Raw genomic sequence first — 12,623 nt, forward strand, 5'->3', positions numbered from 1 at the left:
GACAAGATATGTGGTGATAGTTACCTCTTTGGTAACTTTACTGAAACAAAACCATTGCATCAAACCTTAGAGTGAATTATATAATATGCAAATATATCATAACAAAGCACATACTAAAAATAGAGAAAGGGGACAAATGCTTGAGCAGCACCTATTGTTTGCATCTAAGCTCTGCCATGATAAAAACAAAACAAAACTGGAAGCAGTATAAGCACCTGTCTTAGTCAGGGTTTCTATTCCTGCACAGACATCATGACCAAGAAGCACTTGAGGAGGAAAGGGTTTATTCAGCTTACACTTCCATGCTGCTGTTCATCACCAAAGGAAGTCAGGACTGGAACTCAGACAGGTTATAAAGCTGGAGCTGATGCAGAGACCATGGAGGGATGTTCTTTACTGGCTTGCTTCCCCTGGCTTGCTCAGGCTGCTCTCTTATAGAACCCAAGACTGCCAGCCCAGGGATGGTCCCACCCACAAGGGGCCCTTCCCCCTTGATCAGTAATTGAGAAAATACCTTACAGTTGGATCTCATGGAGGCATTTCCCCAACAGAGGCTCCTTTCTCTGTGATAACCCCAGCTGTGTCAAGTTGACACAAAACTAGCCAGTACAGCATACATTAGTAGGAACCTGATGACATATGTTTAAACAATAGAATTGTCTTATAGTTTGTCTGTTGCTACTGAGAGTGTATCGTGCAACCCAGGCTGTCTATCCTATGTAGCTGAGTATTATCTTGAACTTCTGACTGTCTTACTTCAACCTCCCAAGTTCAGGGATCATACAGATGGTGGGATTGAATGCTGGACTTCTTACATGCTAGACAAACACTACCAACACAGCTTAGCCCTTTCGATACATATGCAGCTAGAGACCCCGGAGCTCTTGTCTCTAGCTGCATATGTATCGAAAGATGGCCTAGTCGGCCATCAATGGAAAGAGAGGCCCATTGGACTTGCAAACCTTATATGCCCCAATATAGGGGAATGCCAGGGCCAAAAGAATGGGAATGGGTGGGTAGGGAAGTGGGGGGTGCTATGGGGGACTTTTGGGATAGCATTGGAAATGTAATTGAGGAAAATATGTAATAAAAATATTAAAAATCAAAAAAAAAAGAAAAAAAATAATAACCTTAGCCCTTGACGGAATCTTTTAACAGCAATGAATAGATATGAAGTAACCTCCAAAATATATTGATAAGTAAAATGAGGTGTAGAAGTATTAAGTATGCCAGCTCTTCCATTTTGAAGAATATCTTGAGGTTGGCAAGATGGTTCAATGGATAATGGCACTTGTTACCAAGCCTAACTAATGCAGTTGGATACCCAGAACCCACATGGTGGAAGTAGAAAACCAATTCCAAAAGCTATCCTTGGACCTCTACTCACATGATGTGCATTGGCAAGCACACACACACACACACACACAGAGAGAGAGAGAAAGAGAGAGAGAGAATATGAATATGTCATAATATGCTCATTTGTACATTTAATATGTTAAGAAATACACAAAAATCTGGTAGCCTAGTTGTCCTGAGTATTTAGGGGAATATGATGATATTGTTTAAGGACAGTGACTTTACATGTTACTTTACCTAATAAATAAAATTTAACTTTTACAGTATTTGTGTGTACGCTGCTAAAGACGGGGTGAAGGGTGGCCTTGGAGTTGCTGCTTTCTCTAGCTTTTCTTTTTTAACTTTATTTTTTAAATTGTTTTTGCTTTCCCACGGATACTCCTCTCCCCCTCCCCTCCCTTCCTCTTTTCTCCTCTCCTCTCCTCTGCCATTTAAACTCATTTTCAATTCTTTGATGGAAGAAATCTAACAAAAATACGTCAAGGTTATACATGTCAGAGCTTATGTCCCTATTTCATATTGAAAAGCATAGACATGATAAGTGTCTTTCCCAAGGTCACACAGCTTTTTAATAGAAGCACCTGGGTTTCCTGAATATGGTTATTGATATATTCAAATGATACGCATCCATCTGTCTTATCCTGGCCTCTGAAGGTAAAAGACAGAAGAGAGAAAGATTTGCATTGCATAAAGCAAACGCACCCTGGTGGTGCAAGTCTACAGTCCACCTACTTGGGAGCCCAAGGCAAGAGAATGGAAAGTTCAAGGTCAGTTAGTGATGTCCTGTTCCAAAGATACAGAGTGAGATCCTGTTACGAAATGAGAGGTAAAAGGATGGATGAGGCTATAACTCAGTCATAGAGCACATGCCTAGCATGTACAAGGCCCTAGACTCAATTCCCAATAAAGCACACATACACACACATACACACACACATTCACATCTACACACACATACATACACACTCACATATACACATACACACACATACACTCACACACGCATACACACCTACACACACTCACACCTACACACACACATATATATACACACATACACTCACACACACTCACACATACACACACTCACATACACACATATACACTTACACACACATATACATACCTACATACACTCGCACCTACACACATATACACTCACACATACACATACTCACACACACATACACTCACACATCACACACATACACACACATACACACATACACACAGGCATACACATATATATAAACACTCACTCACTCACACACACACACACACAGGCATACATACATATATGCATAGGTGGAACATGGCCCTGCGAGATCATTTGTGAACTAATGATTATTACTTTGGTTGAAAGTTGAATGCCACAGACTGCTGTGTGCAATCTCCAGCTGCATCCGCAAGACCCTTCAGAAAGAACACTGTAAGGGAAAAGCACCCCTCCCCATCGATCCCCTTGTTCTCCACATCCACCCAGGCTCCTACTATATCCCACCCACCCCCACTGTCACAAACCCTAAGGCAATGCTGGCCCATTCCACCACATGGTTTATGCAGTCCTAGAGAGCAAACCCTGAATCATGAGCACTTTAGAACTTTGCCAATTATTCTTGAAGTATCACTGTTATGGGAAGCAAGATATGCCTTAGGGATAAAGAATATAACACCTATTTAAAAAAAAAAAAAAAGAATCCCAGGGGCTGGATAGATGGCACAGCAGTTCAGAGCACTTGTTTTTGCAGAGGACCCAGGTTCAATTCCCAGCAACCACATGGCTCCACGAAACCATATGTAACTCTAGTTTGAGGGAGTCTGGTGTCAATTCTGACCTCCACAGGCACCAGGAATACATGCGATGTACAAACATGCATGAAGACACAACACTTATATACATGAAATTAAATAAGTCTTTAAAAAAATTAAGATTCTCAGAGCACAGTGCTACATCCACGGGCTCAGTCCATGACAGATAAGGACTTCTTTATAGAAGAAAGAATACTTTTATTTGTCTGAGCTGTGCTTTAAAACAGGTTCACCCTTAACCATTAATGCAGTTGTTCTCAACCTCCCTACTGTTGCAACCCTTTATTTAATATAGTTCCTCATTTGGTGGCCGCCGCAAAATTATTTTTTTGTATGATGTTTTATTAGATATTTTCTTCATTTTCAAATGCTATCCCGAAAGTCCCCTATACCCTCCCCCGGCCCTGCTCCCCAACCCACCCACTCTCACTTCCTGGCCCTGGCATTCACCTGTATTGGGGCATATAATCTTCACAATACCAAGGGGCCTCTCTTCCCAGTGATGGCCAACTAGGCCATCTTCTGCTACATATGCAACTAGAGACACACGAGCTCTGGGGGTGCTGGTTAGTTCATATTGTTGCTCCTCCTTTAGGGTTGCAGACCCCTTCAGCTCCTTGCGTACTTTCTCTAGCTCCTTCATTGGGGGCCCTGTGTTCCATCCAATAGATGACTGTGAGCATCCACTTCTGTATTTGCCAGGCACTGGCATAGCCTCACAAGAGATAGCTAGCTATATCAGGGTCCTATCAGCAAAATCTTGCTGGCATCTGCAATAGTGTCTGGGTTGGGTGGCTGTTTATGGGATGGATATCTGGCACATAATTATTTTCATCACTATTTCCTAACTGTAGTTTTTCTACTGGTATGAATTGTAATGTAAATACCTAATATGCAACCCCTGAAGGTGGAAACCCACAGGGTGAGAACCACTGTTTTAAGGCATGAATGAGCCTACTGTTAACTTTAAATCAAGGGGAGGAATGGGATGACTTCAGAGACTTTTCTCCAAACATCATTTCAGAGTCCTGCTAATAGCTGTCCCCTGTATCTTCAGTATCCCCGTCCACTCAGGTCCACTCAGTGGCCTCGTGACTTCATGCGATCAGACCTGCCTTTCCTGCTTAGTAAGCTCTGACTGGTCTAAACGGATCATGGTTCTCTTGGTGCTGATCAGTTCAGAGACCAAGTCTAAGTCAGTTTGTGTATGACATGTTCCCGAAAGTAGTGCAGGAAACAATCCAAATGATGCAAAGCTTAGGCCTTTCACTCTGTCCTCAACAGAAAAGAGCAAGCAGGGGTTGAGGGGAGGGCCTGTCCGACTGGCTTGCTTGACAGAAAGCTGCCTGTCTTGAGACTGTGAGAAAGCTGGCTTGAGGTTGAAACCAAAACAGAGAGAAGCTGAGCCTCCAGAAATGAAAAGAAACGGAACACGGGTCCTGACCTATCTCCTAGACCTTTCTTCCACTGTGTGAGCAATAGATTCCCATGTTATTGTGCTAGTCTGTAGGCTAATTTCGCTCTACTTCTCAAAGACGTATTGAAGTAGTCACATCACCTCCTCCTTCACAATGGTTCCCGGAATTCCTACTACTAACTCTCCATACCAGATCCACATAACAACCACGTTATAGACAGAAGTAATGGACTTCAGATCACCAAATTATAGACAGAAGCCACAGATTTAAGATTAGATGGCTTACTCAAAGAGTGCTTCCCTAAGAGAGCTCTGGGAGAACTATGGAAAATATAGCCAAACTTATGTTACTTCCTATTGATTCCTTTTTAGTTTTCCTATTTCTTTTATAAATCTTCCACATCTACCTGTTCAAATCCCACTAGTTTTAAATCACTTAAACACAAATGCTTGCTTCCTTTAAAAGCTTCCCTGATACTCTCAACTGGAAAAAGCCAACCCACTTCCAGATGATGTTCTCCTCCACATAACTAGAGTGTGAACTGATTGCCCACAGAGGACCTGATTAGATTATCTTCCTTGGACTATTTTAAGCACTAACACAAGGTGTCCATAACCTTGACATCTCTGAGAAAATAAGTTCAGGGACTGAAAAACCACATGTGCAGAAAAAAGATTGTCTTTAGGAATTGTGTGCCTAAGAGTTGATTCTCTTGAAGTGGTTTTCCACATCACAACCATCAACATCCTCTGAGAATGTGGAAGAAATACGAATATGTGGGATCCTCTGAACCAGGGGCTCTTGGGTAAGTCCCGCTGTCTGCAATCTGATGTGCTTGGACTTTGAAGAACAACTAGACTCAAGAGTGCCTTAAGCTACAGACTGAGAAGCAGATGAGCCTGGTGGATGAAGATCAAGTGAAGATAAAGGAGAGATGTGCTTTCTGGGATGAAACCATAGCAGCCATGGAAGATCGGGCTCTGGGATGGTAAATGCACGGTATCCAGCCTTGAGCTATCCAGAGCTGAGTGTCTCTTTTGCCTGGCATCCAGCCCATTGACTTGATCTCCAGACAGTCCTGGTCAGATGTGCATCTACAGAAATGCCAATAAGGGTTCTAGATGTGTGTGTGTGTGTGTGTGTGCACATGTAGGGGTCTTATAAGGGTTGCATGTGAATGTATGTGACATGTGTGCAGGTCCTAAGACAATCTCAGGGGTTACTCCTCAGATGCCATCCACCTTGGTTTTTTATTTTTGTTGTTGTTGCTGCTGGGTTTTTTTTTTTATTTTTACATGTTTGCGTGCAGATGGTGGGCATTTGTGTGCTCCAACATGGATGTGAAGGTCAGGAGACTCTTGCAGGAATCAGTTCTCTCCTTCTACTCTGTGAGCTCCAGGGATTAAACACAGGCCGCCCCACCAGTGCCTCTACCCAGTGAGCCTTCTTAGTGATCCCTTAGTAGTTTTCTTGTTTGTTTTGCTTTCAGGACACTATCTTTCATTAGCCTATAGCTCACTAGCAGGCTAGGCTGGCTCGTGAACCCCAGGGATCTGCCTGTCTCTATCCCTACTGAGATTACAAGTGTTCACCATAATGTCTGGGTATTTTGTTTATTTGTTTGTTTGGGGTTTTCTTACTGACTGAACTACCTCCCCAGTCCTAAACATTCTTTAGTGTTCTTTTCTTTCTCTGAAGGTATTTATTCCTTCATTATTGCCAGGTGTAAAACATACTATTTCTTCCTCCTACATTTCTTACATAATCTACATTTCCTAGTTTTCCTTTGGGGCCGAATTAAGCTGAGAGCCACAGGACTGCCTATGACTTCCAGTAACTCGGGCAAAGAATTTATTGAGATACTCTGACCTATCTGGGGAAAACCCTGAGAGGGTTCACAAAAGGAAGGAACAATACAGATGTCTGTTGTCACAGTTCTTTGGAAATATCCCATAAGCCCTAAGCAAGATTCTTGTCTCTCTGCTCATGTACCTCACTAGCTACTACAAATCTCACAGCTCCAGTCTACAGTGTGCAGCTGAGACTAAAAACCACACTGCTTCCACGATGGCCTATTCAAGGTGCTGGCACCATTCAACTGCACCAACCACACGGCTCCTTAGAGAATTCCTGTCTCTTCCCATGCTTTACTTGAGCTACTTAATCAAATTGAGGCTAAACTACAATCTTTGAGAAAAGACTACACTTCTCCTTTAAATACTTCTCACAAAAACCACAGACACTGGCTTGAACAAGTAGATTTACCCTACTCTCTATTACTATGGCTCCCCCAACACTCAGACTTTAACACAGTACCAACAGATATGAAAAAAAAAATTATTCTGAAATGATGCTGATAAAGCTCTAGTTATCCTTTAAGATAATAAACATATCATCATTTTCAGTACAAAAATGTATTTTCTCTTATTTATCATCAATACATTCTAAGGTAGAATCATTTTTTTAATTTTTTTTTGCACATTATCTTATTTATCAATACAGTCTAAGGAAAAATCCTTTTTTAAAATTGTTTTTGACACATTATTCTCAAGTATAGAATTTTCCTCAAAGTGGCTAATCTTTCATTGTGCCACTGGCAATAAGAAACGGGTTTTTTGTTGTTTGTTAGTTTGTTTGTTTCTATTACTCTGTACAGTTACTATGGTCTTATCCTGAAGTCTTACAGGAGAGACTTTAATGACAAAGGTGAAGGACATACTTTCACTGAGAAACTATGACACCACAGATACTTCAGATGTCTGAGTTCGTCCCACCTCCTATCAATCCTGTTTGAACCGGTGCTCTCTTTATTTTATAGGTAAGAAAAGCTGAGCCAGAGTTAGAAGTGGATCTCACACGGAGCTTCAGATCCTTGTTCCTTCTTCTTGAAGACTGTTCATCTTCCCTCAGTACAGAAGAGGGAGTTTCCAGGCACATTCTGCGAAGCAGTGTAAGCAGTGTATCTCTCTGCTTATGCTAATATCTACACCCAAGTATTCATCAAGCTGTTCAAAATTAACGCATTTGGGGTTCTGTGCCTGATATGAATACAAACTCCAGTCTACTAAAAACGTCCTCCAATCCCATGTTTGATAAACATTTCAAAAGAGCAAGAGATTTAAAATGTGTTTAGATCTTAGTTTTCAATATCTGCACCTGCCTATTGGCCATCAGCACTTTTTAATACAGGATGTGTCAAGTTGTTGCTACAGAAGCTTGCTCACTCACATCTTTGGTTTCAGTTCAGAACTCTGAGCACACACAAGCTCTATTTCCCCTTAGCTGGCATGCTGGTATAACGGAACGACATGCCTTCAGAACAGTGCTCTGGCTAATCGAGCTTAACCATTCTTGACTGAAGGAAGGTTACCTTTGCATAATGAAGATGCTGTGGAGAGGAAATAATTTGAGCAGAGGCAGGTGAAACACTGAACTTGCTTCAATCTATTTTTAAATGGTTGTCAGATGTCTGGAAGTGACACCCTTGATGGGACATTCTAAAGTTTAGATGTATTCATTAAAATGTGACCAAGACCCAACATGATGGTGAATCCTTATTATTACTATTATTGATTTCCCTTTTTAACTGACTTTCTAACCTCAAGGTCTCTTTAATCTGTTTCACGACAGCGAATGTCTGTATAAGCCATTTGTAAACAGCCGATGGCTTTCAGGCAACTTGATCTAGCACAGCACACTGCTGCCCACCTAGAAAGCTAACTTTTGAACAAACTGTTCAGACACCTAGGGCTAGTATCCACTGAATATCTGCCTCAATTCTTCAAGCTCGCAGTGGTTATGATCTTCATTTATAAATCGATCCTTTGAGACATTTTTGTTTGTTTGTTTGTTGTTTCTAGCTGTTAAGACAGATGTGATGTGAAAGGAACAATTTGAACCACTGGCAAACCAAAATAAACAAACATTTAAAAATGTGCCTGCGTTTCATTTGTGGTCACGGGGGACTTGACACATGACCGTGGGCACTTGACCACATTAAAGCCCTATACATGACAGTATCCCATTCAGCCTTGGTCTGTTTCAGAAAGAAACAACCTGCTTTGTTCTCTGTTATAGAAAATGTCAATGGTGATATATTTAAAGCACAGTCAATCCTTGTTAAAAACCCGAAGGTCTCCATACTTACTTTTCAATACAGTTTATCCGAGAGGCGTTATTGGAGGGCTGGCTCGTTGTTGGGGTCCCCTGGCTGTATGTGAAGCATTGATTAGATGTCCTTCTGTCCTTGTCCCCTGACAGGGACTCAAATTCAAGGTCTTGTCCACAAACAGATCAAAGCGCAGTTGGGTCTGTTTCAGAAAAAACTCATGTCTTCCTAAGAGGGAAAAGTCCGTGCCCAAGCAAGCTCTGGAAGAAGAGCTTGTTTTGCCTGCCCTTGAATGAACTAGGTCACTGCTGAAGCTGGAGAATATTTTTTAGCATCACTGTGATGAAACTTGAGGGCCTGTTTCTGCAGTAGGTGCGACACTTGTTGACACTGCCTGCCGCCGGAGAGGCCCTGGCAAAGGGACTTGATGAAACCCAGTCCCAGGGAGCTGAAATCCAGAGGAGTTGTCACTGACAGGCTGCTGGGGACAGGCGGCTCTCTGCAAAGCCCATGCAGGACCATGACTTAATTGCTCTCCTCTAAGGAAAGCAGACACAGGGAGGGAATCAGTCATTGGCAGTCATGGTAGGAAACCCCCAGGGAGGGTGGAGGGGTGGTGGAAGTGAGAGCTCGAGTGTTGTTCATTTAGAAATGGCACTGGGTCTTCCTCTGAGCAGAAGAAACAGAAGATCAGATCCCCTCCCCCACCAACCCTTCCTCTCTTCTTATTTTGGCTGCAGTAGTAAGGAAAAAGAGAAAGGCTAAATGTAGTGGTACGTGCCTATAATTCCAGCACTCAGTAAGCCAAATTGGAAGTATTGTCACAAGTTCAAGGACAGCCTGGGCAACTTAGAAAGACCTGTCTGGAAACAAAAACAAAACAGGGCAAATAACAAGAAAAAAAGGAGTACATCCCAGAACTTTGGGGAAAGAGGCAGAAAATTTTGAGGAATTTGAGGCTATTCTCAACAACATGATGAGTTTAAGGCCAGTCTGGGCTATATGAAACCTCATCTTAAAAACAGTCAGGACTCACAGAAAAGACCTAGTGTACCTGTCCTCTGAGAGGCTCCACCCAGAAGCTACCTGAAACAGATGCAGAGACCCACAGCCAAACATTGGTCCAAGCTCAGGAAATCTTGTGGACGAGTTGGGGGGAAGGATAGAGGGAGTTAAAGAAGATAGATAGGGACTCCACAAGAAGACCAACAGAGTCAAGTAACATGTACCCTTGGGGGCTCTCAGATCCTGAACCACCAACCAAAGAGCATATACAGGCTGGACCTAGGCCCCCAGACATATGTAGCAGATGTGTAGCTTGGTCTTCACAGTTCCCCAACAACTGGAGCAGGCACTTACCCTGACCCTGTTCCCTGCCTGTGGATTCTGCTCTCCTAACTGAGCTGCCTTGTCTAGCCTCAGTGGGAGAGGGTGTGCCTAGTCCTGCATAGACTTGAGGTACCATGGTATGGGTTCCTTGGAGGGGGAACCTCCCCGTTGTCCAAGGTGAAGGGGAGAGATCTTGGTGGGGGGACTGGGAGGAGGGGGGATTTGATCGGGTTGTAAAGTTAATAAATAAATTAATGGGAAAAAAAACAGTCAGGCAATGGGGTACATACCTTTAATCCTAGCACTTGGGAAACAGAGATAAACAGATCTCTGTGAGTTTGGGCCAGCCTGGTTTATATAATGAGTTCCAAGGCAGTCAGGGTTATATAGAGACCCTATCTCTAAAGAAATAAACAAATAAACAAATTTAAAAAAAAAAAATCAGGAGAAACCATAGAAAAATACCACAGGGCCTAGTCCTGTTTGTCAGCAATTGTTCCTGTTTCATAGTTTATAACGTGGGCATTTCTTTGAATTTTGTTCAAATCCAAGAAAGGACATGGAAAATCCAGCGGCGGCCTTCGGTAAGTCCCCTTGCCTCACTACAAAAATATTTTAATGCTTGATACCTGGAAACTGACTAGCTAGAAGGAAACCTCTCATGAGACAGAGATGGCTAAAATTAGCTCCTCTAAGTGGGTGACTTTGAAAGGGACATGACTTCACTCTGTGGCGAGCACTGTACTCCTCAAAAGCAGTGCCTGTGTGCATGCCTCGGTGTGTGCCTCCATCTTCTTGGCAGAAGATATTCACAGGGAAAAGAAAAAAAAGTCACTGTGACATTATTAAATATCAAGACATGGCTTGTACATCTGATGGACTCTGTTTGTCAGTTTTTAATCTGCACATGAGAAGGAAGATAGTGAAAACTGAAAGTAACTCTGAAATAACACCCATCCCCTTGCAGACACACCCGTGAAATGAGTGAGGCTGCAGAGAAAAAAAAAAAAAAAAAAACAAATCCCTGGGACTGTAGATATCAGCTCCTTTCAGGTATATCTGGGGGTCTTCTCAGCTTAAAGTGTGTTCCAGAGAAGAGGAGAAAAAGGAGTGGGTGGTGGGGGGACCCTCTAGAAAGTACCAGAGACCCAAGAGGTGAGAGACTCTAAGGACTCAATGAGGTGACCTTAACCAAAATGCCCAACCCTGGGGAGAGGGAACATGAAGAGACCACCTCCGGTAGATAGACAGGGCCTCAAACAGAGGGACAAAGTTACTAATCCACAGTCAAAATTTATGACCCAGAACTGTTCCTGTCTAAAAGAACTGCAGGGACAAAAATGGAGAAGAGACTGAAGGAAAGATGGCCCAACTTGGGATTCATCTCATGGGAGGGCACCAAGGCCTGACACTATTATGATGCAATAATGTGCTTACAGATGGGAGCCTAGAATGGCTGTCCCCTGAGAGGCCCTACCAGCAGCTGACTGAGACAGACACAGATACTTACACCCAACCATTAAATTGAAGTCGGGGACCCCTATGGTTGAATTAGAGGAAGGATTGAAGAAGCTGAAGGGGAGAGTGACCCCACAGGAAGACCAGCAGTCTCAACTTATCCAGACCCCAGCAAGCTTCCAGAGACTGAGCCACCAACCATGAGCATACACAGGCCAGTCCGAGGCCCTGGCACAAACATAGCAGAGGTCTTCCTGGTCAGGCCTTAGTGGGAGAAGATGAGCTTAATCCTTGAGAGACTTGAGGCCCCAGGGAAAAGGGAAGCCTGGTAGGAGGAGCACCCTCTAGGGAGCAAGAGGGAGGAGGAATGGGATGAGGGACTGTAAGAGGGGGAACAAAGAGCAGGAGCAATGATGGGAATGTAAATAATTAAAATGATAAAAATTGAAAAAAAAAACAGGGATGAAAAGGAAATGGGACAAGAAAGAATAAACAAACCGAGCCATTGAGACGGCTCAGTGGGCAAAGTCATCTGTCCTCAAGCGTGACCACCTGAGTCTCATCCTGGGACTCACTTGGTAGAAGGAGAGGACCAATCCTGCAGGTCATCCTCCAACTTCTGTGTGTGCTGTGGGCACATGCACACATACACACTAAATACATAAGTAAATAAATCTACTAAAAAACTTAAGAATAAGCAAATGCCAGGGCTGCAGCGACAGCTCAACAGTTAAGAGCACTCACAGCTCTTCCAGAAGACCCAGGTTCAAATCCCAATACCCACATGACAGCTCATAAATATCTGTCCCTCCAAGATCTGACACCCTCACACAGATATCCATGCAGGCAAAACACCAATACACATAAAATAATTTTTTTTTGAAAACCACAAAGCACAAAAACAACAAGATCAAGAGGAGGAGGAAGAGGAGGAGGAGGAAGAGGAGAAGAAGAAAGAGGAGGAGAAGGGGATGAGAAGGAAGAAACAACAAATATCTAACAAACAGCAGGAGATAAAACCAAAAGGGAACAAATGGCCCAAAGAAGATATCAATAATAGGATGTGGTTACAAAAGAAGACGTGCACAGAGTTCTTATGTGGGATGAAATTCACTCTAAGGCTCACTTTTGCTTCAAGGCCAATT

The 12,623-nt window shown here is 42.9% G+C and overlaps 1 protein-coding gene across 1 annotated transcript in view; it reads right to left on the reverse strand.

Annotated features, from left to right (window-relative positions):
* Alpk2 (alpha kinase 2) overlaps positions 1-9,133 on the reverse strand; it is a 123,853-nt gene extending 114,720 nt beyond the window's left edge. The window contains exon 1 of the mRNA XM_021151041.3: positions 8,731-9,133. The gene's annotated coding sequence lies outside the window, so the exon portion shown is untranslated. The remainder of the gene's footprint in view (positions 1-8,730) is intronic.
* Between the last annotated feature and the right edge of the window lie 3,490 nt (positions 9,134-12,623).

The sequence above is a fragment of the Mus caroli genome, unplaced genomic scaffold (assembly GCF_978045245.1).
Source record: "Mus caroli unplaced genomic scaffold, Mus_caroli_1 scaffold_19, whole genome shotgun sequence".
Classification (NCBI taxonomy): domain Eukaryota; kingdom Metazoa; phylum Chordata; class Mammalia; order Rodentia; family Muridae; genus Mus; species Mus caroli.